Source organism: Pteropus vampyrus, unplaced genomic scaffold (assembly GCF_000151845.1).
Source record: "Pteropus vampyrus isolate Shadow unplaced genomic scaffold, Pvam_2.0 Scaffold282, whole genome shotgun sequence".
NCBI classification, from domain to species: Eukaryota; Metazoa; Chordata; class Mammalia; order Chiroptera; family Pteropodidae; genus Pteropus; species Pteropus vampyrus.
In genome coordinates, this window is record NW_011889063.1 from 419,684 (window position 1) to 445,785 (window position 26,102).

The following is a 26,102-nucleotide window of genomic DNA, read 5'->3' on the forward strand; positions in this document are numbered from 1 at the left end:
ATTTTTTGTTTTTCTTGCTACTTATTGCTGTAGCTTCATCATTACAAAATCAATTAATGCCATCAGTTTTCTAAGTATGTATCCATATGAGACAAATTCATTATTTACACTGTAGAAACACAGGCTGCATGGCAGTATAGGTAAACATATGCCAGAGGATAATTTATGGAAAATATTGGCATATATGACATGTATTGTCTTATCAATATTGACCTATAGTATATGTGCTGTATTTGAATGTACGAATCGGTGGTCACGTGATCTTTCAGAACAAATTGTACAGAAATTTCAAGTTATTTCCCCAAGTGCTAAATTCAAATACATGTATTTTTAAATATTCTATCAATAAATTTAAATCACACAAACAGTAGAGAGAACTGACTTGCAGTGTGAATCCCCGATTTTTATATTTTATAATTTGGGCCGTTCATTACAAAATATCTAATGGCTTAAAATAGACTGAAGAGAACATCCACTTTTAAGAGTGGACTGGTGGACAGAGAGCTTTTTAAAAAGAGCGAATACATGTGTATGCGCTGAGGCGGGAAGGCGGCCCCTGCTCTGAGCAAGGCAGAGCAGACGCTGAGGATGAGAGGTTTTCTCAGTGTGGTGGTGCCTGATAAAAGCTTTTAAAGATAACGACAATCTCCATTTTAAAAGAAAAAGAGGTAGAAAGGGAAAGAGAGGGAGAGAAGGAATGAGGAAGAGGCACACGAGCTCCTTTTAAATGGCATATTTTAATGTCGAAAAATTGATTTCAGTCTGTACTTTTAACTTAGTTTTATTTTCCCGAAGTGGTGTTTTTGATCAGGGTGAGTCTTTGAACAATACATTCTGAAAAATATATGTTCCTGAGTTTTCGCCTGTTAGATGATGGAGTCTGTGTTTGAGTTCAGGCCCTTGAATTCTCTAAGCCAGTGGTCCCCAACCTTTGTGGACCCAGGGGCCGGTGCTCCTGTGAGCATCGAACGCCTGATGGTGTGAGGCGGAGCTGAGGCGGTGACGCCAGAGCTGGGGGGCCGCTGCGCACACAGACGAGGCTGCGCTCCTGGACCTGCCCCTCACCTCCAGCTGTGCGGCCCGGTTCGGACAGGCCACAGACCGCGCGGTCCGCGCCCAGGGATGGGAGACCCCTGCTCTAAACGCTTCTGATGGCGGGGCAGGCTGCAGGTTGCAGCAGGAAAACCGTGATAGCGCTGGTCGGAAAGCGACTCGGCTCACGTGGAGCGCCTGGGAGAGTGGGGAGGGGGCGCCTCTCCTGCCCAGATCGTGGCCCCGGCGTCCCCCTGCGCTTCGCCGTCTGACAGGAGAAGCTGAGACACGCGGATGCTCTGAGTGCTGTGACCGCCTTCACCATGGCTGATGCGTGTGCCCTCCAAGTGACCATTTTGTTTCCTGTTGGAAGAACAAGGAGGAACATTCCTAAATCTTGGCTTCATTGAGCAAAATTGAGGGAATTTGAAAATTTGGTCCAGACCCCTCAATCATAAAGGGGGAAATCCTTGCTTAACTGCTTAGTCATGGTCAGTCGGAGGATGAGGGCGTCATATTTTCAGGCTGAGAGCTGCTTGTGCCTTGTCATTGGAACATACTGAGTGCCGTCTCGAGCATGGCCCCGAGTGCCGAGGGCTCACCGCCACACCCCCACATTTACCTCTGCCGGTCGGTGGTTCCGTTTGTCGCTTTGCTTGGTAACTTAGTGGAATCGGTTTGATGAAAGGCTGTCTAGGTGATGAGGCGCCGTTTGCACCATCCTGGCTGTGGGAGCGGGGACAGTCCTCACCAACAGGGCCGAGAACCTTTCCCGAGCTGCACTTTTTCCTGGGAACAGGAGACCCACCAACGACTAGAGTCTCATTTGTCTGATTATTTAAAACATATTGTGTATAAAGCACTGTGCTTAGGGGTGTCATTTAAGACATGGCCATTTCCTAGTGACCGCAAACCAGGCGCCTGGTGTGGCCCCTCCCCCTCTCTGGAGCGTGACAGGGCTGAGAGTCCTAACCTTCTACCGTGGCCGTGGGTCTCTCTGGTGACGGCACCCATCCAGGAGCTTCCCTAGGACAGATGCATTGCTGTCACCCAGGAAGCTTCAAGGGACAGAGGCCTCTGTGCAGGAACCGATACATAGGTGTGTGTTTCCTGCGACCTCCCGCACTGAAGTGCACATTGCATAATGTGGCTGTGCTGGAACACTAAAGATGGTGGCCGAGGTGGCTCGCCTGGTGGCCAGGGTCAGAGGTCATGGGAGTGACTGATTTTGAGCAAAGATTTCATGAGGAGCTTACTTGAACTATCAAGGAGTGTTGAGGTTTGATGCTGACTTAATGTGTTAATTACTCCATATAGTTCAATTACTCCAATGTTGCGTTTTAATCAGTTGTCAGAGCTTGAAAAACAGCTATAATTGCAAACACCCGAACTCCAGGTCACTGCCACCAGCCTTGCAAAGCCCCATACGCAGCAGCAGAGGAGCAGAGTTCTTATTTTAGGGTGGCACTTTTTTTCTAGATTTGTAAAGGACAAGTTGTTTTTAATGCTCCTTTACAAAAGAAAAAAATTATTACATAATGCTAAGATTATTTTCCTAACTGCAAAGAAAATAGTAACTCGAGTTCACTCTCGGAGAGGCACAGACTTAAATGTCACAAATAAATGTCACAAGTAAAGGCACACTTGCAGTCACGCCACGCGCCAGTGGGCACGTGATTCCGTTTTCACATTTTTCTATTTTGTCGTCTAATAACACTAGAGCTGAAGCCAGTCCCACTTGACACACAGCTCTAAACTAGTCATCAGAGAAATTGAGTTCATTTATATTTCAACATTTTAAGTAAACGCGGTAATGAATAGCATCGAAGAGCTATTTAAAATGTCTTAATGTTGTTGCTTTTTTGCCTTTTCAGATAAACTGGGGAAACAGTTGCGTTGCTGCCACGTGCTTGGTAGTATGGAATTCCTTTTGGAATGAGGCTGATTATTAAGTGAATTGTTGTTACATTGTTTTAAATGAGCTTCTATCTAATAAAATCCATCCCAACAAATAGCAAGCTCAACTAACACATGAAGTTGGGGAAAATGACGTGGACTAGATGCTTCTGAAAAGGAAAAAAAGGCTGTTTTTGCAAATGTGAATTAGATATTAAACAAAAACAGTTCGTGCTCAAAAAATAGAATGTTCATTTAAATACCCCTAAAGACCAATTGCTGAAATTTGAACAAAATGGGAACCAAAAATATTAACAATAACCAATCTCTTGAGTGAAGTTGTAAAAGAAATATTGGTCACTTTTGCCCTGTTGCTAAGCTTAGATATTGGAATTGAGAGGAAGGAAGAATTTGGAAAGTGATAGACTGGAACGCCCAAATTCTTGGAATTTGATTCAAATCGAAAGGAAATGATCTCTGAAATTCAGCACAGATTTAAAAATAATGATACTTCCAGTTGTGAAATATGTCACCCCACCTCTGTTTTAATGACTCAATGGACATTTCTATACCTCTTGCTGTAAAAATTCAAAGGATGATATATAAAAATGATTTTGCAATTAATTAGAAAGTTGAGTGTATACTGACATTTAAAAACCAAGAGCTTTTTAGATTTGTTGAAACATCTCCAGGAAGTGGAACCGCTAGTCCCTGGAGGACACTGTTTCTTGGACGACTAGTGTGTTCTGGCTGCCGAGGGGACAGCGTCAGAAGCTGACATACTGCCATTGTAATAATGGCCATGATGGAAAACAGCCAAGGTGTTTAATAATAAGGAAATTGTTAAGTAAATTTGGTACAACTGTGAAATGGAATATTATGCAGCCATTTAAAGATAGTTTACAAAAGAAATTTTAATGACATGAAAAATGCTCATTTATTAACTAAAAAATTTAGGGTAAAAAAAAGTGTATCCAGTATGCTCTAAACCGTATAATCCATGTGCATAGAAACATGCAAAAGAAATAAATACATATCTGTCATAGAGGTTTTATCTGAATACTTACCATTTTTATTTACTTTTTTCTTTAATTAAATTTTTCTTACAGTGAACTTTTATTATCTTTTATAATGAGAAACTACATTTTTTTGAAGCTTACTGCTTCCAAATGTTCCTGCAAATTACAGTGGTGAAAATAATCATTATCAATAGCTTATGATAGAAGCTAGTTTTTTTCCTGAAACATGTTGGGAAGAACAGAAGAAATAATGGAAAAATACCCCCGTTAGCCTGTGACTGGGGTCCCTGCTTCAGTTCACCCCTCAACTAGCATCACAGTCATAGAAAAATAGTATCCATCCATTTCCATCTGCCCTGGTACGCCGTAGGACATTTTTAGAAGTATGTGTGCTTTTATTTTGTCATTAATAAAAAGACCTGTCTGCCTGCTGTGGAGCCCACTGATGATATGAATTATATTCTAAGGAAGATTTTCACATGATTGGAAGAAGATCATGGCTTAAGTCTGGCTGACCCTGCCAGTATGCATCTGGCCTGGCCCTCCCAACACCAGTGGCCATGACAGAAGGTGCCTCAGAGGGGTTTCAGTCAATAGACTCAAAAGGTACAGGCGTCTGGTAAACACTTCGGCCCACCTGGGTGGGGGACTGTGAAAGGCTGAGGGAGATCGTTTGGAAGGGTTTGCTGGCACAGCATATGATAAGTAGTTTGATTGCAGACATGGAGCAGGAAACGAGGCCCTTCCCTGGGCTCCGGTGACAAGCACGTCCCCCCACAGTTGGTGGGGACTCCGGCCACGAGGGGGGAAGGTTTGCGGGGACGCGAAAAGGAGGAGGAGGGATGGCTGTTGTCAGGGGCCCCTCCAGGCCGGTGTGTGAGCATGAAGAACAGGCTTCTGGTGTCACATTGCTGTCCCAGGTTTGCTGTGGCAGAGATCAGCCACGTCGTGCAGTGGCGGGTGGCTGTCACCCCGGGTTCTCGCAATGATCTGATTTTGAGGGGGTTCCCGTTTAATTCTCTCTCCAGGCCACTTGTAACTCTGTGGAGGTAGAAGCTAGTGTGTAGGAAACCGCCCTGCGCAGAGGACCCTTTTCCGCAGACCTCAGAGGTCTTGGCCAGGGTGGATGCGGCTGGTTTCCGTCCAGCAGAAAGGACGGTCCCAAACCTAAGAGGACGGGTTTGTACATGTCGGCGAAACCAGTGGAGCATTCGGCGTGTGTTGTTGTCTCTGGGCAGGTTTAACCCGCACGAGCTCGTCGAGTAGCTATGTGAAGTCTGTGACGCATGTCGCCTCACTTCTGACCGGAGTCACGACTTTACCTGTTGAAAACGCTTTCGTCTGGACCCGCATGCCTCGGCTTTGCCGCCGGCGGTTTCGGCGTCCCCACGCTCCGCAGCCGTGGCAGTGTGCTCGCCTGTCACCTGCTCCCCGGGGCTGGGGATGGGGACCATCTCCTTGATCGTCACTGCCGTTTCCAGAAGCGTCCCTTCCCTGAAAGCACACAGACAATATTTACAGAAGCACCCGCCTGGCTTTCTCGGACAGGTGTGTCCCGCGGACGTGTGGGCGGAAGCAGGACCCCTGCGGCGGTCCGTCCCGTAGCCATGCTCGCATCTCTCGGTGCCCCGCGGTCACCGCCCCATCACACTCGCTGGGGACTCCCCGGCACCGTGACACCGGGCAGACGCATCCAGGTCTGAGGAGGGTCCCGCTTCTGCGAACTGTCATAGGGAGACGTGGCTTTGCCCGTGAAACAGTCCAGATGGCTCTCTGGCCTTCCAGAGCAGCGGGCTGACCCGCGCCGAGCGGCGGGAGCTGGGCTCGGCGCCCTGAGACACGCGCCCTGCTTAGCCAGGAAGGCGCCTGTGAAGTTAAGCACCTTCTGACTTTCTAATCGTCCTGTAGGTTCATTTCGATGAAAATAAGGAAATTGATATACGCACTTTTGGGAAATATCAGAAAAGAAATTGCTGAAGGGTGGGGTCAACTGAGGAACATATTTTCAAGTTTTAAAATAATGATTACATTTGCATTTCCAAATGGTTGAGAATAATAGAGAAAAGGATAATGCATTGGACTTCAGACCAAAACAGTTGCTGTTTTTTTAACTAGCTTTCAAAGTAATTATAATTGACAGGAAATGTCTTTCATTTTCCTAAGCTGATACAATTAGGAAATGTTTTAAATGGGAAGATAACATATTCTAATGACATTAGTATTTATGATGGAAAACACAGATGGCACTGTGAGATATTTCTGTTGTCAACCATTAAAACATACATTTTTCTTAAAACACCTGAGACAGAACGTTTTTGGCACTAGGAAGAGTGACACGGGTTGAATTGCGTCTCCCCCACACTGAAGTCCCAGTCTCCACTACATCAGAACGTGACCGCATCTGGAGATGCCTCTAAAGGGATAATTACATCATGAGGTCGCCAGGGTGGCCCTGCGTGTGTGCCTGGTGTCCTGACAGGAAGCGATCAGGGTGCAGACATGCACAGAGGGACGAGTACGTGAGGCCATGGGGAGGCGGTGGCCGTCCACATGCCGAGGAGAGAGGCCTCGGGAGAGCCAGCCGGCCCACGCCTGGTTCCCAGACGCCCGGCCTCTGGCGCCGTGCGCCGTGGGGAAGTAACTTGCTGTTCGAGCACCTGGTCCGGGGACTTGTTCGTTGGGTTCCAGCAGGACGAGCATGCGTACTGGAGCCTGTGGGTGGCCGATGTGTACTCACTAGTCAGAAGGCAGTCAGCCCTTCTTTTGGTCACAGTCAGCTTTGGGTCTAGGGCGTCCCTGGTTGGCACCACCCCATGCCTCTCGGTGCGTGAGCAGCTGCTGTCCTGTGCACCCCTTAGCCGGACTTCTGTTGCATGTGCCGACTGAGGCCGCTCTGTGGGGATCGGAGCCTGCTGGTGGCCTGACGAGTGTGCACCTGACCCTGTCCTCACAGGACACGTGGTGCTGACCTTAGTTCTGGTTTCTGTCGTGGCCACATGGGTGACAGCTGGCTGGCCCAGCTCGTCCCTAAGAGGGCCTCAATTTCTTAACCACAGATGACTAGTCTCTGGGTGAAGTTGGATGACAGGCCTGGTGGTGCTGCAGTTGCCCCCAGCGCACACTCGGCCCCGGTCTGTGGTGACACAGAGCTGACGGTGGCCTGGGCGGATGGCCTGAGCATGTGCTGGGAGAACTCGGCCCCGTTGCCGTGAGTGGGGTGCCGCCCAGGGAGCAGGCCGACCCCGGAGTGGTGTGCTGGCCCGGGCTGTCCTCTGGCAGAACGACGGCATCTGTGCCCGCCACGCGGGGTGAGCGGGCGGTGCAGAGGGCATGGTAGAGCGCCGGGAGCAGATCCGAGCGGGATGGGGCTCACCTCATGGTCATTGTCCCACTTTTGGGAAGCAGTCCCGTGCTGGCCCACAGCCACCTGTGAGACCCAGGCAGGGGTCAGCTGGGGGCGGAGAGGCCAGTCTGCATTGGACTTTGGGGACAGTGGGAGCAGAAGGCTCAGAGTGATAAAGGGCCACAGGCAGGAGTCACAGTGGTGTCTCCAGGCATCCACAAGTGTCAGGTGGCTGAGGGCCAACCACAATGAGGGAGATGGATGGAGTGCCCATGAGCTTGGACACTGGGTGGCGTGTGGCCCGGCGGGGCAGACATCTGGTGCTGGTGAGGGTGCTCCATCCGCCTGCTGGTGGTAGGCACTCAGGGGCCACCTGGAGCCCTGCGTGTAGTGGGGAGAGGCCGGTGCCGGTGCCCCGAGCCTTTTGGAAGTGGCCAAGTGGTGGCTGTGTGGACAGGCTCTGACGAGCTGAGGTCGGGAGCCTGTGCCCTGCAGAGCTGGTCCCCCCCAGGACTCACCTGTTGGAGCTCAGGCAACAGTCCTCAGGGACTCAGGAAGCCACAGCTGGTGACAAGCTTGCTTGCACACCACTTATGTGCAGCTCGAAGAGTCTCACCTTCGACAGTTCCACGAAGGCTCCTCCCCTTGAAATCACCACAGGTGGTCTCATGCCTCGCTTAGGGAACCAAGTGTAGTGCCACCAGACGGCGTCCCACACGGATTCCTGTCCCCAAGCCTGGTGTCTGTAAGGATCGTAACAGGAGCTGCATGTTTTTTTACAATGAAGCAAAATGAAGTTGTACTGGTATTTGGAATTTCGAAAGCAAACGATGAAAGCTCGTAGCAGCTCCAAAACACGTAGGAGCCGAAGATCTGGTTTCACGCATCTCGCCAGACTACAGACTGCAGAATGCCACAGCCTCCATGTGGCCAAGAGCTAGTCATTTGTCAGGGAGTGTTAGTTTGTTGTTTAAGTGCACAGGTGGCGTTCTGGAAATGACGTCACCTGAGAATGGCCGGGACAAGCAGGCTTAGCCCAGAGGAGGGGACACGCGTGCAGGGCAGGGCCAGGGGGATGCGGGCCGCTTGCGGCTGTGGAACAGACTCCGTGCAGTTCTGGAGGGCCGCTTGTGGCCAGCCCGTGGAGGGCAGGGGGGAGGCTGGGTTCAGATCTGCAGGAAGTTCTTAGCTGGCATTTTCTCCAAATGGAATGTGATTGTCTTGGGCAGTGAGGCGCTCGAGGTCTTTTGTGACACTGGCGACAATGACAGAGCCCTGTGGAGGCGCCCCTGCTCTTAGGGGAGGTCGGACCCTCGTGAGCCCAGACGACCCGGCTGTCCTGGATTCATGTCCCCCGTGGCCCCATAGCTTCCTGTCCCTCGTTTTATCCAGGACAGTCTTCTATGGTCCCTAGTCCCTCTCAGCGTCTGTTTTCAACATTTGCGATACTCCGGCGGTGTCTGGTTATTGATCCCACCGTCACTTCTCTTCCCATCCTGAACGGTGGCTGTCAGCCCACCTCCTTCCTCGCTGTTGACCGTGTTTATTGCTTCATGTTTTGTTAAACGCACACTTGTAGATTAGGAAAACGATGTAAAGTGACGTATGACAAGGGCACTGGAGGTCCGGCGGCGATCAGAACGGCAGCGGGCCCTCGCCCGCGTTTGCGCTCACACGGAGGGGCCGGTGGTGGCTGGACGCGGAGGAGCCGCAGAGCAAGTGCGCACCGCGGACGTGGCGGGGGCGGAGGGCGGAGGGTTCCGTCTGGTCAGTGGGACGACGGCCAGACTTCCTGGTGAGGTGACGTCTGAGTGACGTCTGGAGGAAGCATGAGAACAGTGTGGACGGGGAGCAGAGAGCATCCCACAGGTGGGGACCTGTGGGCACGATTCCTCCTGGTTCCAGGCGTGATCAGGGGACGGAGCAGAGGCCACAGTTGGAGTGAGTGCATGTGTGTGATCACGTGTGTGGCTGTGACTGCGAGTGTGCGTGACATGTGTGACCACGACTGCGTGTGTGACCACGCGTGTGACCGTGTGGCATGAAGCAGTTATAGTCGTTGCTCTGTCATGCTCTGGGAGGAACGGCTGTCCCCTAGTCCCCGTGCCCCTGCTGGCTCTGTGATATGTTTTCAGCGCCTGGGACAGCTCTGGTATGAGGTGGTCTGGGACAGGATGAGCCCTGCCACTTACTGGCTGGGTGGCCTTGTTCTGTCCTTTTGGGACTTATTCTCTTTGTCACCGTTTCCTGGGCTCTAAGTGAGGGTGACGACCGTATCTACATCGTAGTTTGAAACAGAATGTTAAATGAATCAATATGTTAGAGCAGCGAGAATAGTGCATGATCCACAGTGAGTGCTAATTTAAAAGTTTATTTACTAATTCCCCAAATCGTGTGTTTCCTCTTGGCCGAAATATCTTATAGAACCACATAGCTGACTGTGCAGAAGAGATCGCCCACAGATCTGGGGTCATTCCGTCCTTACACGGCTGTCCTCGGTGAGTGAGGGTCCTTGTACTTTTCTGGGAGAAACCAGAGGTCCTGGTGACCAGTGACTTGTCCCCGGTAGCTCACCTGCCGGCGGATTAAAGGTGAGCGAAAGATGGGACTGAGTGCCCGTCTCCAGACCCCTGCTGCAGACCTCCGTCCGGTCACCCTGGCTCTGTCTTTCTGGCGTTCTGCCCATCGGGGCGAAGCGTGTCACCACATGGGGGTCAGGGACTCGGGGAGGGCATCAGACCCTCGCTTGTCTTGCTCTGCTGGGAGGAGCTGTGTTCCAGCAAACTCAGTTTTTTCTCTTTTTGTATAAATTTTTGTTACCCCCAGAGTGGCATATTTTAAGCAATGTTTTGGTCCCAGAAAAAGCAAGTTAAAAACAAAACCAAAGAAACAGAAAGAATACGTTCCCATGGAAACAAGGGAGGTTACTGGCTATTCTGGTCGGTGAGACAGCGCCACCTCGTGGAGTTTTTAGGCAGCTGCGCTCAGAAAGGAGAGGCGGCAAGAAAACATGGGTGGAAACGCCGAAATCAACCACGGGGCGCCGTGGGCCCATCCAGCCTCTAGTCGCAGGGTATGGCGTCTGCGTCCTGTCCCGGTCCCCGCCATAGCCCCAGAACTGCTTATAGCTAGGTGTCCCAGCTCCTGGGGTAAAGTTACTTTGCTAACATTTGGTGGAAATTAAACCAAGTGTTTTTTAAAACCAAAATAAGGCCCGTGGAGATATTTTAATGGCTAGTTCGTCAAATCTTGAGAATGGCAAGCTAGTCAGGAGAAACGGGAAGCTAGTGGGCATGTTAACCAAGTCAAATTCAGAAGACTGAACTGAAAAAAACATCAGGGAACAGTCCATTCTTTGAAATTTAAATTTTATTTCAAAATCGGATATTAATTAAAATGATTCAAAATTCAAAAAGTACAAAAAAGGCATACTGTGAAAATCCTCCCTCCCCGTCTCTGCCTTCTGGAAGCCACCAATGCCCCCTCTCCCAGCCCTCCTAAGACTTCTCAGACGTTTGCCAGCAAATACACTGTTCTATAAAATTGTGCCTATTATTATAAAGAGCAAAATCTGATGTAAAACCTAGAGTTGTCTCTACTTTCGTAACAATGGCAGTGCTTTCTTATTGGCAAAATTCCTTTTAGTACTTCCTGGATTATGTTTAAACGGCAGTTATATGTTAATTTCTTCAGTTAGTTAAGATAAATTTATATTTGCATGTAAATCATTCACACAGATTCTTAGAATGTTGGTTGACAGGTTCACTGGTTGTCAATGTCCACCGGGTCATCTCGTGCCTGGCGCCTTAGTAATTTTCTGGAATCATATCAGCAGAAAGAGAAACACAGTTACAGGCATTTCTCCTCATAAATGCCCATTTGCCGATTACCAGGCCAGTTTTTGCCTAATTTCTTTATTTTGCTATTAAGAAAATGATAGGGAGACGCAAGTCATTCTTAAATACTCCTGTGAGCCTGAAACTTAGCTAGAGATGGTGGAAATCACCTAATAATTATACAGAGCTTTTGTGGGACCAGTTCTACCTGGGGACACAAATAAAGGAGCCAGTGACATCTGGAAGTTTGGCTGACACACACAGGGAATATCTAATTACTTTAAAAAAATGACTGACACCAAATCAGCTTTCAGTATTTGCTTACAATGAGAAGTGATGTCATTAGCATTTTTCGAAAGCTCCCAGATGCTGGTGGCGTTGTAAGAAAATCAGGACCCCATTAATGTCATGTGCTGGGGCTTGGACTGTGACAGATGCTAGCTGGATAACTGTCATGGGACCTCATTTAGCACAATAGCCTCTGAATCGTACCTACAGTGCGAGCTCGGTGTTTACACTTCAAACAGAGCAACCAAAAGCAAGGCATCTAATGAAAGTCCTTGAACCTTTCTTTGGTTTGTTTTTACATGGAAAAGCAGCATTTCTGGTTCAGACATCTTAAGTCGCATTGATTTGTCCCTCAGCCACCGTTCCGTCTTGGGGAGAAAGCCAGCCGCACAGGGGTTCTTAACGTCAGGCGCCAGGCACGTGGCCCTCTGTGTTCTGGACCCCAGACCTCCATTCCTCTTCCACTAAGAGCTTCAGGGCCATGGTGTGGAGGGTGCCTGGTCCCCCCGCCGTGCTGCTGTCCATAAGATGCTGCATTCATAAAGGCTGGGAAGACGTGCTGGAAAATCATCAGAGGGTCAGAGGGTTTGGGCTGCTTTGTCATGAAGTTACGAGTGCGTCTTGAGGATGTTTATATTCTTGATTTTATATAATACTCTTAAAATCACATGGCACAATAGTTAATAACATGAGAAAATGTGCTTGTTATTTTGTTGAGTGAAAAAGCATATTAAAAAGAACACGAGTCTACGGCCACGCCACCCCAAACAAGCCAGATCCGGTCTGATCTCGGAAGCTAAGCAGAGTCGGGCCTGGTTAGTACTTGGATGGGAGATCACCTAGGAAGACCAGGTGCTGTAGACGTAAAAAATAAAAAATAATGGATTGTAAGCTGACAAGGTCCTTGCAATCTGTGAGGTCAACCAAGAATTGCCTCACCTAAAAAAATTTAAAAAAGAACAAAACATTTAAAAAAAACATGAACTGTATTTACCTAATTTGATTAAAAAGATGTAAATATATAGTATATATGCACTGGAAAAAATGGAAACCTATACGTGAAAATTTTGATAGAAGTTTTTTCTGTGCTTCAGTTTCTTCATTTTAACAATGAGGATAAAGACAAGACCTATTTCACTGGGTTCTGATGAAGAGTAAATAAAATAATTCCTATAAAATGCAAGAGCACATCTGGCACAAACGGTGGCTGCCATTGTTTTATTGCTATGCTAGTGTCGCGTAGATGATTATTCTATAGATTTACTTTCTTTTGTTTCATTTGTTTCCTAATTTCTATGATTGTTATTTTAAAAATACATTATTGACTTTTAGGATTTTTTTTAGCTTCTAGACTCTGCCATCCAAACACTAGAGGGCTGGATAGCCTGGCGTCATCCTTCCGTGGGGACGCACTGGTGTGGCGGGTGACAGTGGCTGAGCGTTGTCCTCTCTCGGAAGTTGCGCGTCAGTGGGCGGGGCTGTGCTGGCCTCGCTGATTTCGGTCTCCGTGTCTTAGGCTTTTCCAGTGCCTGGTCGGTGCTCAGGAAGCGTTTGTTGAATGAATGAACGTTAAGGATCTGTTCAAAGCAATTCATGGTCGCTTAGTACTTTGTGGCTTCGTTCCATGCGTTGTGTCATTTACTGACATCACCCCCATTTTGCACATGAGCAGGCAGACTGCCACACACTAAGCGGGGTGTCGCTGGCCAGCGCTTGAATCCCGGTGCTCTTAGTAAGGGGTGCTGCTCCCCGGAGAGAAGCGAGGGAAACGAGCCAAGGAGTACTGCGTGGGGAGCCGCACCAATGACACGGGGCTTTTTCGATTTATTGAGATTTTAAAAAATGAAACCGAGGTGCACGGAACAGTCCGCGGTGCAGCCAGCGCGTGCTCGGTGGGCACCGGACCCATCCCCAAACTGTCAGCATTCACATGGACTTCAGTTTCATATTTATTTGCCAATCTTGCTATGTTCCCTTCCATCCCTAAAATGAAACTGAGACAACAATGTTCTCCTAATTTCCTGCGTGCCATCGTTTCCAGGAGGGCGAGCTTTCTAAGCTGACTGCAGTTCCAAGTATCTGCGACAAGACGGGTCGCTAGATTGAGCTCGTTCACCTGCCGACCATGCAGACGGCTGAACCTGGTGCCCACGTTGGCAGCCCTCACTTCCTGCGCGGGGGGCGGCGGGCTGGGTCCCGCAAGGACCCGGAACAGAGCAGATTAAGTGGAGGGAGGGGCCTCAGCAGCTGGCTGGCTCTGCGTGTCCTTGCTCCCGGGCGCCGGTCTCAGCCGTGAACCCCGAGAGGAAGTGCATTGTCTGGAAGGGCTGTTGCTATGCTGGGACAGCCCCCCACTCGTGATGCAGGCAGCCTCACCTGACGGGTTAGCCCTGCGCTGGAACAGCGGCTGGGAGAACTCGGAGGCCGGGAGACCAGGGCACCCTTCTCCCCCACCTGTTCGTGGTCGCGTGGTCACTGCGTGCGGCAGAGCCCTAACCGGAAGCGCCGGTCCCGGCTCCCGCCCTGGGATCCGCCTCCTGGTCTTCACCGTGGGGCCGCCGGGCATCCAAGAGCCCTTCCGGCTCCAAACCCTCCTAACGTCATTGTGCATCAGACGTGTGTGTCCACAGACGACAATGTCAGCGCTCACCAAGTGTCACAGAAATGACAGAGAAACGGAGTCTGTGTGTTTTTGAGTCCCTCCTGCTCCTTGCTTTGCTGTAAACATCTGGGATGGAGCAGGGCTGGCGGAGAGAGGAGATTACTGTGAGAGAATGTAATTTAATTTATTTTCTGGAGTTCTGGGGTAATAAATTAAATTACTTTTAATTAGGAAGGCTGAGCTGGTATTCAGTACCAGGCTTTATGGAGTCAAATCCAATTTGTGTGCCACGTGATCTAGTCGACTGCGGGATGTGGAGCAGGAACGGGTTTGGTGGCCCTGGGTAGGAGGTGTGGGTGAATCTTGCAGAGTTTTCAGTCTGCTGAGCTAAGGTGTGCTTTGCAGGGACTAGAGGTCACCTGTCTGAGGGCCGTCTGTGTGGAGGTCAGCATCTCCCTCAGCGTGGAGGTCAGTCTCCCCCAGTGTGGAGGTCAGCATCCCCCCCAGTGTGGAGGTCAGCATCCCCCCAGCGTGGAGGTCAGCATCCCCCAGTGTGGAGGTCAGTCTCCCTCAGCGTGGAGGTCAGTCTCCCCCAGCGTGGAGGTCAGCGTCCCCCCCAGCGTGGAGGTCAGCGTCCCCCCCAGTGTGGAGGTCAGTGTCCCGGTGGCCCTGTGGGTGTGGTATGATGCGCCTTTGTGGTGGCCTTTTCCTGCCTGGCAGGGATGGCACACTGCAGCTGCTGGTCTGTCACACCGTCTCACCACGGGCCACAGTGCTTTCCTCTCCAGGTGATAAACTGAGGAAATGATTTTCGCAGTTGGCGGACCTGCCAAACAGTGGCTGGAATTGTCTGTTAATTTGGAGTTTTTAAAAACCGCAAATATCCTACTTTTTTGTGGTCAGGATGGTGGGACGTTGTTGTAGCGATAAGTAACCGGCCCCCTTCGCTCTCAGAGTCTCCGGCCTTGCGTCCCTGCCAGGTCTGTCATCCCCTCCTGTCATTGGGACCCGAGGGGGTGATGCCTGAGGGCCAGGAGCAGGGTGGTGGCGCCTGTGAGTTGGGGAGTGAGTCCAGGCTTAAGGTCTGACAGAGGAACGAGCAGACTGGCTGGTTTGCCGTGAAGATGGCGGGGGCAGTTAGCACGGAGTGAAAGGCTGGCTCGTGGGGACGTCAGAGGCAGGGAGAGGTGACCCAGCCTGGGTGCACGGCGCCCTGCCTTCGGGGAGAGTGTGGTCGTGTGGCAACTGTCCCTCCCAGGGCGAGTGCCTTTCAGCGAAAGGGCCGTCACTGAAGGAGGCAGTGCTGTGGTGAGTACTGTTGTTCTCAGAGCGAAAGCGAGATGGCCAGGGTCCTGCACAGGTGTCACCTCCCGTTGACCAGCTGGGTACCAGTCGGAATGGGCTAGGTCGAACTGAGTCACAGAGAGCCCCAGACTCAGTGACCAAAAGCCACAAAGGTGTCTCTTGCTCATTCACGTACGTCTTGGGTTACTGGGGACCGTGGCTCCCACCGCTGTCACTCAGAGCACCAGGCTGGCAGAGTGTCTGCCACTTGGATGCTGTTGGACGCGACATGGTGACACGGGGACTGATGGTGAAGTTCTCTGTGGGAGACGGAATGTCTCTGCTCACACTTCAGTGGCCAAAGGAAGTTCAGGACAGGGCAATGCCACCTGTGCCAGGAAGACAGCCACAGTGTTGGCGGACAGCGGCCACCTCACCCAGGAAGGGCAAGTCATAGTTCCGACGGTTATTTAGTGTCACGATTTTCAAAGTGACAGGTTAAGGAAAAGGGCATAATGACTAAAGACAAAGTTATCTAAGGAGTCGCAGGGTTAGGGCTGTCTGGGTTAGGACTGCCACCTGTGACAGAGGGGCACACGGTGTGGCTGCCGAGATGCACCCAGAGCAGCGGCCTCAGGAGCTCGCGTTTTATTTCTGAAAATATCTATGAACTGCAAATGAGTCTACTTGCTTTGTAAAGCACCGGTACAGTGGGGGACGCAGGGCGCCCCTCCCCCAAGAGTTCAGTCCTGCTCTGGTTTGAGAAATACACGCTATGTCATGCGGCCCTTCCACCGAGATGGCCCAGGTCACAGGTGAGGGACGGCCAGCCCGGGCGCATGCAGGCGGTTCTGCGGGCCGCTCCCCTCAGGGCAGTGGAAGTCGAGGCACCCCGTGCGTGACCCCCCAGAGGCGCCGCGTGGCCGTGGGCGTGGACGACGTCCCTCCGCGGGGGACTGGCGCCTTCAGTGCGAGTCGCCACGCGTCCGGGCGCTGACCCGGCTCGCACGGGTCGGAACCGAGGTGGGAACGGCTGAGGGCTGCTAGGGTCTGTGCCTAGTGCTGCTGCTTGGCGCTTTCCCCCGGCCCACGGCGCGTGGGACGCCCCGCGAGCTCCTGGGTTGCGCGGTCGCCAGGCCACCCTGTGCGCCGTGGGCGGCGGAACTGCCCGCCCCTCCCCCACCACCCTCCACCACGGGGTGCAAAGCTGGGTGGGGATCTGGCGACCGGTGCCCACACCTTAACGGAAACCTTCGCTTTGGGATCTTGCCGTCAAGGTGCTTGCAGTTTGTTCCGAGTTTTCAGAAAGTGATTAAATTATTTAACTATATTTTCATAATCCCGAAATATGGAGAAGAGAAGCATGCAGGCATCTGGAAAAGTTGTTATCAGTGAAATGTCCACTAATAAACAGGAAGGTGATGTGTCGCCCTACGGCCAGACGACCAAATGTTACGTGGTCTCTGAAAGTGATGTTGCACGTATTTCTTGATATAAAAAGTTTGATATTATAGGAAAAAAAATAGTTATAAAGAAGTCTGTATAATCTGTTTTTACAAGATGCCTACAGGGATATCCATCAAAATATTTACAGTATTAATTCCTAAGTAATTTTACTTAATTTGTACGCCCTTGTGCATTTTTTAAAGGTTTTATGCTGAATGTGGGTTATTTTTATAACTAGCATGTAAAAGACATCTTTTACAAAGTCATATTTTTTTCTAATATTTAATTAATAAATGAAAAGAAAACAAATGACGTGATTTCTATGTAAATTTGTTTTCTTTCTAGTTTTATTCTGAGATTTTCTTCTTGTCACTGCCACCTAGTGGATGAGAATTAGTTGCCTCCTTTACTATTTGAGAATAAAGCTTGGTTTTTCCTCCAAAGACGGCTCTTTCTATTTAAGAGTTTCACCAGTTATGTGCTGGTAAATGTTTAAGAACCAGCTCTGCAAAAGATTATATGTATGTTTATAAATTTTTGATAAACTTTAATTACATAAAGGATACACAGTTATGTGAAAGCAGTGCAATTTACAAGCGATAATAATACAGGAAATACTCTTTGCCTAATTGATTATCACTAAATGCTTTCATTATTTTTTGCTGAATGCGTGTGTCCGCGGCCGGGCTGTGGTCACAGTCCAACCACGATTGGACACAGCGAGTGGCATCCCATTTCACAAACTCTTTTCCCAATCGCCATTCAGTCCTGTACCTGATCTACTGTGTAATTATTTCTCCCTCTGTGCAAACTGTAGTCAGTAACTCAAACCTCAGCTTTAGCGCCAAGTCAAGCCCTCGTGTGGCATGCAGGTTTCCGTTGTGTGTTTCTGCCACGGTCAGTCTCAGTCGGCCAGTGTGACATCACTGAACATGCGTGTGGGAGCAGATGCCTGGTAGCACTCCCTACGTGGCGTTGTCACCAGACATCACCTCAGGAGCATAGGTAATAGGAGAATGTGGTAAATGTAAAATAAATGGAAATGGCGAGTTTGAGATGTGCATTTATCTTCACTTGTACTATAATCTATTTGATTATAAGCTCCTGTAACTCAGCTGACTGTGAACAGCTGGCCCGCAGAATGCTTGAGAGTTTGACACGTGGCCGCGGTGAGCCCGAGGGCAGCCCCCAGCCCCACCGGTGACCTCTGCATACTGAGGTCCTGCCATCGTTCCAGGGGGACAGCAGAGCCACGTTCTTTGAGAGTCTCCTGTTCTGTATGGCCTGTAGGGCGTGTTGTGTTATGATCTGCCACTGGCGCGTGCTGGGGGGTCAAGTGTCCCCCTCACACACCGATAAGGGGATCGCTGGCCTTCATGTGTGTGCTTCAAGCTTCAAGTTTCTTGTTCAAAATGAAAAAAGGAAGAAAGCATAAAAGGCCTATGGAAAGATTTTAGTTACTTTCAGCCATCCCTCCCCCTCCCCCCGAGCTGACTTCGCGTTTGCAGGACCTCGTGTGGTCACCTTTCCGCTTGCCACGATTTAGCATGACGATTCAGAAGTCTCTGCCCGTTGTTTCACAATCGAAATAGGATTTTACCTGATAAAAGCCGCCAGTGATATAATGGCTTCTGCCCTCGTTTACCTGTGGAGGAGCCTGCTGAAAGGACGTCCCTTTCCCGCGGTGACGGAACAGAGCCATCCGAGACACGGCGGCGTTGTGGCACGTGGTGAGTGTCAGTGCTGCGGTGTCTCTCCCTTTTACGGGACCTGCCAGGCGGTACACTGTGACGTCACAGCGACTGATTTTCGTTAGACCCTTCGTTTTCAGCTCTTGAACCCACTCGGGTCTTAAATGCAAGACCCTCGGTGGGGCGGCAGCAGCAGAGGTGGCAGCCGCTTCCTTTCTTATTCACCACCTCCCCTCTCGGCGGGGGGCGAGCCGCGCTGGGTGGACCCGTTGGTGGAGAAAACGCCAGCGGTGGGTGTGGGTGCCATGCAGCCATCCTCGCCAGCACTCCGTCGTAGACCCTCCTGCTCAGCTAAAGCTGGAGGAGTCTTACAATGACCTTTCACCTCTGACCTTCTTTCTCCTGGTCACTGAATGTGTAAATGCCAAGAGTGTTGAGCATTCTTTCGGTCGATCGCTCATTTGAAAGACTCTCCTGGGAATCACTGATTGTTTGACACTGGCTGTGAGTGCAGCTGTGACCTGAGGTCTGTGTCACGGCACAGGGTTCAGGGAGGCGGTGCTGCTGGGCAGCGACGGTCAGGTGCATCGATCCTTTTTAGCCGCAGACTTCGTTTCCAGGTGTGGGGCACCCCTCATCAGGGGTCAGTCACCGTCCACCTGACTGGACGGATAACTGAGGGAGAGATGTGTCATTGTAACCCTGGGAAAGCCGAAGCCACGCGCGCCCCTAGCGACCGTGTTCGAAAGCAGGTCACGGGATGCGCAGTCGTTAACGCGGTGCCTGCAGCTGGCCTTGTCACTCGGTCCCTGAGATGTAAGAACGGGCCGCAGCGTCAGTCAGCCTTTGGTCTGTGGTGTCTTTGGAAAGCAATTCAAGTCACGTAGGAAAGAGGCCCGGAGACCCATCTGCTGGGAGCCTGTCTTCTGAGCTGGAGCGTAGCTGAGGGGGTGACAGAGCCCGTGGAGGTTTTCGTGCGGCCTCGGCCTCCAGGGACCCGTCTGACCCCTGCCCAGCTGTGTCATCTGCGGAGACACAGTGACAAGGGCCCGCACTATGAAGCAGTGTGGATTTAGCAAGAAAGCCTTTTTCCGTGAAGGCGGACCCCGCTATTTCCTGTGTCCAGGGTCAGGGGACCGAGCAGGCAGCGTGAAACGCTCACCCCAGACGTCTGCTTCTCCTTAGTAGGTCACAGCGCTCCCTGCCGTCTCATCAGACCGGCCCGTGGAAGAAAGGGACCGTGAAACCGCGTGAAACCGCGTGAAACCGCGTGAAGAGGAGAACGAGGCAGGAGGAGGGGAAGGGGTGGCCGACGTGAGCTGGCCCTGGCCTTCGGTCGCCCACTGGCCACAGGCAGCGGCGGCCACGCCAGTCGTCAAGGGCTTTCTGTGTGGCGTGTGGCCACTGTCACAAATCTTTGGGATGGTTTTGTCGTGTCACTCTCTGGGCGAGGACGGCGATGTCTGCAGAGACCCCGTCAGTCCCATTTCCCAGGAGGTCTTCCGTCAGTGACACGCTCGCCGCAGGGTCTCCTCCGTCTGTCGTCTCCTTGGCTCCTGGAAGAAGTCGAGACGGAGGGAGGCCATGGGCACGGGAGAGGCAGGGTGGTCCAAGTGGGGCTGTCACGGCGCCTTGCCATGGTCTCGTTGGGTGGCTTCACGGTGGCGAGGGTGATGAGACGTCCACTTAGAAGTGAGCCTCGCGAGACACCGGCAGCCTGGCCCGGCCTCCCGCCCTCCCGCCCCACGCCTTTGTCTCCCTCGCGTCAAACCCTGTCCCTCCAGGGGACCCAGCCTTGCCCGCGGACGTTGTCCCCTTGCTGGGAGCCCATGGGGCTGCCGGGACAGAGAGGGTCTCCGCTCAGGGCGTGGCTCACACCACGTGGCCTTCACGAGTAAATCCGAAGACGCCATGCGCCTTCCGATAAAACGCTCCATTCGTAGTTTGCAGGTTGTCATTGTGGTCAAGGGAAATGTAAACGGGAGGGGAAAAACTTATTGGATCCTAGAAACATTTTGGAAAACAACACACACAACTTTAAATGACTTTTCGTTGTTCGCTGTATTTAGTAGTACAGGGGAAAATGGGTTAAATTGAGGAAACAAATCGAAAGGAAGGGCTGGCAGCTTTGCTGGCCGTGGCCGTGGCGTGGAAGCCAGCGCCGCCGGCCACGCTGGTTTTCACGCCTTCCGTGGACGCGCGTGGGCTGCAGCGGCCGTTCTCGGCGTCCCTGCCCTGTTTTGCACGGCTGCCTCCCCGACGCGACGGCATCGGCGGCGTGGCCGTGGGGCGGTCCCTCCGTAGCTCCGGTGTCGGGCGTTTCGTTTGAAATCCTCGGGTTGTCGGGTCAGGGCACCGGTTCATTGCTTCTCAGAGGGTTCCCCGAAGACGATCGATGGGCCCCGTCTGTGGGGACATGGGGGCGGTGACCTGGTGTTGCTTGACCTTTGGTTTTTATTATCGGGAGAGCCTTGTGTTTCCTGAGGCTCCTTCACCAGAGAGTCGAACACGCCAGCGGCGTTTCGGGTTCACGGCACTTTTCCTGCCATCCACGGGTTCTCTGTGCCTCCTTGACACGCGTACAGGCGTGATGCCCGGTGGACAGCACCCGTGTGCCCATCATGGGGACACGCCTCGCAGGTTCACGTGAGACACGGGCCTGTGTCGGAGGCGTAAGGCCGCATGGCTGCCGGTTCCCGCTTCGCCTAACGCCATCTGCCCCAAACCAGAGACGCTGGCGATTGTCTTCCTTCGTTCCTCCAGGACCCCAGCCCCACCACTCGGGGTGCTCGTCCGTGCCCCACGTTCCGCGAACACCCCTCTGATGGCCTGCGGGCAGCACGGCGCCCGCCCGAGTCCACGCCCAGCCCCACGGACTTGGCTCCTCGCGGGCGCGCTCATGGCCTCTCTGTCCCCAGTGTCCTCTGGGGGTGTCACCGTGAGCCCTGGCAAGTCGCTGCCGAGTTAGATTTCATGTGGAAGGCGAGAAAGCAGGGAGTTGACGTTCTCTCCTCTCACCTGCTTTGCTTTTCTCAAACGGGGGGTTTGCCCTGCTGAAAGAATAGTTGGTTATTTCAGAAGTTAGATTTTTACGAAAAGAGCAAGTAGCGGGAATTAGACTCTATTCTGTGCCTTTCCTCCTCCTTCCTCGTTAAGGAAACCAGTCACTGACGTCAGACTGTCCGGCCGTTTGGGTGGGATAGATGGCTTTTAGGTCACTGATTGCGAGCGGTTAGCTTTCTTCCCGAAGCAGTACCGGTGGCATTGACGAGAGCCACGGTCACGCTCCTCGTCAGGCACAGACCTGTCAGCAGGCACGTCATGGAACTCAGTTTCTGGAAGAGTTTTATATTAATTTTAAAACACAGAGAAATGTGGAAAGTGGGTTTGAATACCTGACTGTAATGTCTCTTCTGAATTTCTTTTAAGTGTGATTATTTTTTATAACGTCTACCTTTTTTCTTCTTTAAGTACGTAGTAAGCATTAACGTACTGTTTTTTTATAAGCCAGTGCAAAGGAAGTAATTATTAGTCTTTTCAAGGTTGTTTTCTGTTACTTTCGTGTAAGAATTCCGGTCGCCATGGGTTTCCGGTGCAGCGCTGTCCCTTTTTGATCGTGGTGGGACACACGCGGCACAGCCTTTGCCGTCTCTCACGCTTACCTGTGCAGTTCGGTGGCATCACACGCATTCACGTTGCTGAGTGACCATCCCCGACCAGGACCCTGTCCTTCGTCCTTGGTGCTTCCGACCCAGACCGTCAGGCCAGCCCCCCTCTGCCTGCCAGGTCCTTGTGTGGGTCTGTGACGTGGAGGGTGTCCTCGTCCCCCGATGACAGTGAAGTGGTGTCACTCTTGCAGGTTTTAACTAAGTGACCGTGTACTAACACGATATGAGTAGCAGTGTTTGTTACAGGCTGCATCGTGTCCCCCCAGTTCATACTTTGAAGTCCTAACCGTCGAACCTCAGAGTGTGGCCGTGTTGGAGGCAGCGGTGACAGAGATGATTAAGTTAAAACGAGGCCACCAGGGCGGCCCTGCTCTGCAAAGACGAGTGTCCTCATGAGGAGAGGATGCTCGGGCCCAGACACAGAGAGGAGGCAGCATCTGCACGTCGGGAGGCCAGGGACAGGCAGCTCAGGGGGTGCCTTGGTCTTGGCCCCGCAGCCCCACAACTGTGAGGACAAGCCAGTCGCTCCGTCCGTGGTGCTGTTGTGGTGGCCCGAGCACCCTAAGGTTCCATGTTAGGAACGTTGGAGGGGAAGGGGAGACCCACCGTTTCCGCAGACCGAGGGGGCGTCTGCACAGGACATTTGAGGCTGTTGAGGAAAAGGTGATGGAGAAGAAAACCGATTAGAGGAGGGGCCTGGACGAAGTGTGGATTTCGAAGAGGACAGAGGGAGAGGGACAGGGAGACGAAGCGACTGGCAGGCGGGGGGTGGGGGAGTCTGAAACGGGGGGCCATCTTGTGGCGGCTCGTGTCCCGCGTTGGGCCTGAAGCACGATCATCGCGCGACAGTCGATGGGCATGTGGCCACCTCGTGTGGGACCACAGGTGCGGAGTGGTCAGAAGGCCGAGCGGCCTGACGTCCACGGAGAACGAGGACTTAGCCAAGCCTGAGGGCCCACGCGGGCGAAAGCGGGGGTCGTTCTGAATGACTGGAGTTATCTTAGGAACTCTGTGACTACCACGCTCTCGGAAATCAAAATCGAGTCGACATAGTAAAGTTTTAAAATTTTTGTTTTGAATGAAACAGTTTTAGGATGGTACAGGAGCAGTTTCCTGCCGTGTGTCGGAGGGGAGGGTGCAGAGAGGGTGGCCGGCGGCCCGAGAAGGGCTTCGGATGATCACCAAGGACGGAGGGCGCCTGACCCAGGCCTTACGACGTGCGGTCTGAGAATCCCTGCCGGGAGCCACGTCTGCAGGTGGAGAGAATGCCATGAAGCCGGCTGAGTCAGGAACCGAACCGCTGAGAACACGGTGTCCGCCCCTCGGTGAAGCCGTTCCAGGGAGTCCCGGCATTCCGTGCGCACTCTGAGGCGCCCCTGGCAGGTGGGCGGGGGGACAGGGACGAGAACGCTGCTGGGTGATCCCCGCGGTGGAGTGCATTCCCCAGCCTCGGGCCTCACTCAGCCTGGCGCTGAAGGGGACGACGACACGCACCATGGTGACCAGCTGCCAGACTGGCGGCGGTTCAGCCACCCGGCAAGACTAATCACAGTAATCATCTTCATTTCTCTCATTAGCTCTGAGCGAGCGGCATCTTTAGACAACTTTAAATCAAAATTCTCTTCCGTCGTCTTGAAGAAAAACTCTCGTGGTGAATTTCAAAATGCTACGGGCTTCTGAATTTCTAGAGCGTTTCCTCGCATCTTTACATTTTACTGTATTCAGCACGTTAGAGTCTCTCTCATCTTCTGAATCCCGCGCACCTCATCCCGTGCGTCAAGTCCGTTCACCGGAGGCGCAGGGCCTTCTGACACCGTTGTCAGGAGGTGGGCACATGGGCTACAGAAGGACCCGGCCTGCTCTTAGCGGATGGCCTCCTGCAGTTCCTGTCCCTTGTCCCTGCGGTTTCCTGTGTAGAGCAGGAGACGGTGGGGGTGGGGCAGGTCCAGGGAGTGACAGTGGCCCTGCCCGCTTCAGTGCACAGGACCGCGCGGGGCGTTGGGGCCGCTGATCCGCAGCCCGGACCGCTACTGGAGGTGTGCGGAGGCTAATGACGACAGCCGCGTATGAGAATTTGTCTATATTTTCATTTCTGGACAGTTCTCATCTGGGCATCAGCCGTCCCATAGGGACCTACCCGGTGCCGTGTCAACCTGAGAAGCCCAGCCTCGGAGGACACATGTGCGTCTTCTTAGTGACGAGGAAGTCTGCCGTTGTCTCCTTGCTCAGGTGGCTGGCGGGCGTGTGGCTAGCCCCCTGCTCGGCAGGTCAGAGGCCCGCAGCTCTGGTTGAAGAAACAGGCTCCGGTCCAGTTAACAGAGTCAGAGGGCTCAGGTCTGGTCGGGCTTGCGCAGCTCCATCTGTCTGCCGTCGACCTGTCTGTGTGGCGAGAGGTACAGCTTCTGCACACACATACAGACTGTTTCTCATCCAGGAAGTCGCTTCTGTACCTACCACTCAAGGGCAATTGAAGGTTGTGGCCCGGGAGGAGCTCCATCTGTGCAAACAGGCTGGCAGTGTTTGCGGTGCTGGTTCATGTGAAGCCGCGTGGGTCAGGAACCCACGCGAGCTCGCAGCCAGCAGCCCCGCAGCCCGGGAAGGCTGGCCGGCAGAGGGCTTCTCGTGGTGCGCTCAGGACCTGTGGGCACGTGATGGACACGTGAGGATAGGACCTGAGGACGTAGCGAGTTAGCTTAGTCGCATCGTGACTTTTTTTGTTAAACAGAAACAATTAGAATGTGTACAGTGGCTTGTGGGCTCCAGGCGTCTCCCACCCACCTCCCCTGATTGGCTCTGACAAGCTCCAGGCACATGGCGGGGAGGGCGGCCTCCTGGGCGTGTGAGGGCAGGTAGACCAGCCACTGGCAGGGGCTTAGAGACCGAACACACGCCTTTGCCGGTGCCCCGCATGGTGCAGATGTCCTGGTGGCAGAGAGGAACTGGGTCCCAGAACTGTCTGATGGCAGAGGCGGCCCCACTAGGGTACCGGGTCCCACAGAGGGTCTGCCACATCTGGGGACAAAGAGGCTCCGTCTGAGGACAAAGCTGCCGTCTGGGGATAGAGCTGCTCAGTCTGGGGACAAAGCTGCTTCGATCACATGCTGGCACGTCTCCAAGTTCTGCTTTTCTTGAATCAGATGAAATCAACGTGAGGGTGGCAGCCTGCCCGGCGACCTCGTTCTTCTCATGTTTTAAATCAGAAGCAGAACCACGAAGAGGTCATAGTTCCAGGTGAAGGTGCTTCTAGGGTGGCAGCAGTGTCGTCGTGAGTCGCTTCAACAGGATGACGCACACTCGCCATGGGAGAAGGCGAAGGCCGTGGACACAAACACGGTGAGACCCGTGAGCTCGCTGGTCGCCAGGTCCTCTCAGCCACAGCATTGACTTGTCACGTGTCCTTCCACTCGTGGCGGCCTTCTGTATCTTGTACCAAACAGATTCTGGGCTAAAACAGGCGCTGGACGGCCCCCTGGGCTCACACGCCTGTTCACACTTTGCTCCCACGAGGCACGTCTCTGGGCCGTCGGGTGTCACGAAACCGCACAGTGGGTCAGATTTAAACAAGTGGGTTCAGAAAATGTCCTGCATCCTTGATGTGTGGTCTCTCGGAGTCCTGGGTGATGGGGACCCTCCCGAGGCCTTGGAGGGGGTGCAGGGCGGGCATGGGGGCCAGGGGCGGCTGGGGACTGTCCTTCCGCGGCGGAGCAGTGGGCCGCTGCCGAATTGCAGTGTCTTAGCAAACGGACTCAGCCCTTTCCTGGCATGACGTGGCTGCGGCCGGCGCAGCAGCTGAGGCCCCGAGGAGGCCGGGTCAGAGTCTCGGCCGGTCTTGTGTGACAGCCCCGCCCGGACATGAGGCGACAGCTGGTTCTGCCCGATGGAGCCCGGCTTCCTGGAGAGGCGTTCATACCTGTCCTGGGTGTAGGAGACACAGCTCCACGGTCGGGTCTGCTCCAGGGTGAGGCTCCAAGTCCCATCTTGGACGTACCCACGGGAA

General features: G+C 52.7%; 1 protein-coding gene and 1 pseudogene across 1 annotated transcript in view; both read left to right on the forward strand.

Annotated features, from left to right (window-relative positions):
• Positions 1–26,102, forward strand: part of ANK2 (ankyrin 2) — a 269,516-nt gene that overhangs the window by 5,258 nt on the left and 238,156 nt on the right. The gene's annotated exons all lie outside the window — the stretch shown is intronic.
• LOC111729808 lies at positions 12,160–12,278 on the forward strand (annotated as a pseudogene).